Here is a 4,153-nt window from a genome sequence, read left to right on the forward strand (position 1 = left end):
TACACCGTCAATACTGAAAATCTATAGTTACGTATATAACATATTTTTTCAGTACTCGCAGTCTATATCAGTACACAGTCGTAGGATCACTTTTTCCTATGGCTAAGATCATTTTAGGTTAAAATGTAACATGTATTATTGTCAATATATGGACACGTGTTGCATACATATGTATATATGGGTATGTATATATGTAGCTACTCCATTTTTTGCTATGTCTATCAAAAAGAGAGATAGAAGTTATCTATGCTCAAATATAGAGATATTACTGATCTGGAGACACGGTAGTGTCTTGGCACTAAGGCAAGGCCAATGTCAGTATATATTTATACGTGTAATATGTTAAATTGTATGTGTATTATAATGTCAATAACACATTATTAAAAATTACTCTTGCTGGGATATTCATGCAGATATTCTCTATGTCCATTTTTATACAATATTAGAATTTTATATTATAATATATAATGTATATATAATGATACACATAAAATTTAATTCTAACGTTGTATATAAAAAGACATTCATGAATACGAATTACAATTACATTTTATGTGTATTATAATGTACACACACAATGACACAATATTATTCTATTATTGCATATAGACATGTTAGTGAATTAATGATATATGCAATATTAAAATTATAGTTTGGGTACGTTATTGTGTATATGTACATTATAATACATATAAAATATTATAATTCATATTCACTAATAATGTCTTTTTATGTTACAACAATGTTAGAATTATAAATGTATGTTTGTGCGATGTGAATACACACATATTATACAATGTATATATACATAAAGTTCTAATATTGCGTACAGATAATCTGCATAATTATCTCATGAGTAACTTTTATCTGTTTATATAATGCGTGCGTGTGTGTGTTCACATAGTACAATATACATACAATTTTCTATATTGGAATATAAGTTGACATGTCAGTGATGTAAATACTACAAGTATCTATCTCTTTTTATTAGGCAGAGCAAAAAGAGATACATCATGTATGTGCAATGTCGTATTCATTTATTGATAATATATTCTAACCTAAAATGGCATTGGACGTAAGAAAAAAGTGCTACTACGGCTTCGTATCGATATAACTATTAGTAAAAAATCTATACTTTATGTATATTACAGATTTTTAGTATTGGTGGTAGTTATATGTATATTGGAACGCGGCCTATATTTTGCATGTGTATAATACAACTGTATTTCTAAGGCCCGATTCCACAAATATAAGATTAACTTCAATCCCGGTTTATTTTTCTTAATTTTAAAATTAGAAAATTTTCCAAAATAAAATTAATCTTACATTTGTGGGATCGAGCCTAATACATGTTTCGTCCCTGAGCAAGATGGTAATGTAGGAAACGGAATAAAAATATTGATAATTAATCGATCGAATTTCCTGCATGATCATGTTAACCCAGAGGGCGTAAGCATCTTATACATTGGAAATGAAAACCTGTAATATCGACCTTGATTAACTTCGACCGTCGCTCCAGCATCCCCTTAATGCACCTACAAAGATTTTCGTACCGATGACAAAAGGCGAAGTGAGAAAACAGTGGATAGAAATTATAAGAGGCGATAGGCGACAATATTCACAACAATCAGCCAACTGCAGAGTCACCATAATTTACTCGTCCTGATCTACAATAAAGAACAAGAGTTACTAATAATTTTTGTAGGTTAGGTTTCAAAGGTTACATTCTGAGCATTTTGAGTAAAGAATGTACATACAATTATTATTACTAAATAAATTTAGGTAAATTACTATTATACTGATCTCGTATTTGAACATTATTAACAAACATTAACTATTTTACCTTTTTATTTTAGCTCCACTTGATTCGGCTACATTATAGCATTCATTATTTATAAAATAATCAGCAATCATTCCCGTTGAAATTTTAGCAAGATTATCTGATTGCGCCTTCACAAAATCACTGTCACACATTTCTTGTTTTTTTTTTTTTTAATAATAATGACAAAATTATCAAAATAACGCGTCTTATATTCGATTGCTGTTGATTATCCGCCGAAATAGCTAATAATAACGTCACGACCAATCACGTGCGATTACTGGATTCATAAGCTGGAAACACAATAGACACAGGCAATAGGCACAGGCAACAGGGAATAACGAGCCGTCCAATCAGAGCTCTGGGATACAATATCGAACTTATACCCCAAAGCTCTGATTGGACGGCTCGTTATTCCCTGTTGCCTGTGCCTATTGCCTGTGCCTATTGTGTTTCCAGATATAATGTTGACTATATACAGGGTGTCCCAGAGTTACCAGAGGAGCCGGCACGTACACATTTCTCATGAAAAAGTAAATCGAAAATGTTAATAGCAAAATCTTAAGGCATCAATAGTTTTCAAACGGTGAGCATTTGAAAATAACCAACCACAGAGCATGAAATTCGCGCCGTTAGGGGCGGCACAACTAAGCAGTCGCGCGAACGCTTTGACGGACGTATATCGCTCAACGGCACGGTACTAAACAAGTATTGCAAAGTTTCATGAAATTTCTATATTGACTGGGAGTGATCCCGATCGACCACGGCTCGATTGGACACCACGAATCACAGCGACCGGTGCTTAGGAGCTATGTAGTCTCAAGCGCTGTGAGTTGCTCGTGTCCAATTGAGCCTTGTCCAACTGGGTGCCACCCATTAACTGCTGCCGTATTCTTAATTTGAACACCTATGTAATTTTGTAATGTAATTTTCAATAATAATACAGCTTATTACTTGCTAACTTCGATTTCTTCACTGTATTACTTTCCCTTTCTCTGCTATCATAATTCGGAATTTCGTTCGTTTCATTTTCTTCTGATTAGTTCATGACATCTTACAAATGGGGAGGGCTCCGATTGCACACATCGCATATTGCACACATGTATCGCTGATTGGCCAATTTAAAAATAAAATAATCTCATTGGCAAAACAGTGAAAAATTACTAGGCACCAGTTGATATGAGTGGTGTGTACAATCAGAACTGTATGCAAACGGGATCCTTCCCGCCATAACACTTTGCACCTATTTAAATAAGATCCACCTCCTCCTGAAATCATTCCTGCACATCCTCTCTCCTATACCCCAGACCTTCCTTGCCGCCATTTTACCTTTTCTACCTAAATCCCTTATGTGATCTTTACAGTTACCCCATCTATTCGGCATAAAACCCGGATACTTAAATTCCTGGACCTCTTTAATCTCCTTTTTACCCCATTTCCATGTTTCAATTTTCTCTCTTTCTCTCCTATTACACACCGCAATACCTTAATTTTATTGGGAGGATCCCGTTTGCCTACAATCCCGATTGCACACACCACTCATATCAGCTCTGGTGCCTAGTAATTTTTCACTTCTTTATATCAATGAGAATATTTTATTTATAAATTAGCCAATTAGCGACACATGTGTGCAATATGCAATGTGTGCAATCGGAGCCTTCCCGTTTTATTTGTACACAGTTCTAGTTTCTTTTCTTCCATGAATCTTTTGAACGTTCCTATCATATCCTGCAGGGCTTCCCTATTTTTTACCAATAGAACTATATCATCCCCTAAAGAGCCTTTATAAAGGCCTAAACACAATGCGAGGCAATAGCGATAGCGATAGACATAGCGATAGCGATAGACATAGCGATAGGAACAGAGGAATCCAACATACAGGAATCCATATGTCAATGCACATAGGAACATGGAATAACGATAGCGATAGCGATAGCGATAAATTTCCGACGAGTTGGAATTCTGTGTCTATCGCCTTATAGCCTGTTATAGCCTACCAATCAGCATTCAGATTTTACATTCTGTTCTTCTTCTCCGCTATAACCTCTTTTCACGATCTGTCGACTCAATTAGTTTGATTATGAGAAAATGGATCATTCCAATTATTGTGATAATACTAATAGTTACCTTAATACGGATAATACATCGTACGACATACAGGACATCAATGACACTCAAGCGAGCAATAATGAAAAATTCGGCGACGAACTTTTAATCGATCTTATACGAAGTCGTCCTTATCTGTATGATAAATATTTAAAAGATTATAGAAATACCAAATTGAAAGACAATGCATGGAAAGAAATTTAGTGATTGGTGACCCGTGTCCTGTAA

Source organism: Trachymyrmex cornetzi, unplaced genomic scaffold (assembly GCF_001594075.2).
Source record: "Trachymyrmex cornetzi isolate Tcor2-1 unplaced genomic scaffold, Tcor1.1 scaffold322, whole genome shotgun sequence".
Lineage (NCBI taxonomy): Eukaryota > Metazoa > Arthropoda > Insecta > Hymenoptera > Formicidae > Trachymyrmex > Trachymyrmex cornetzi.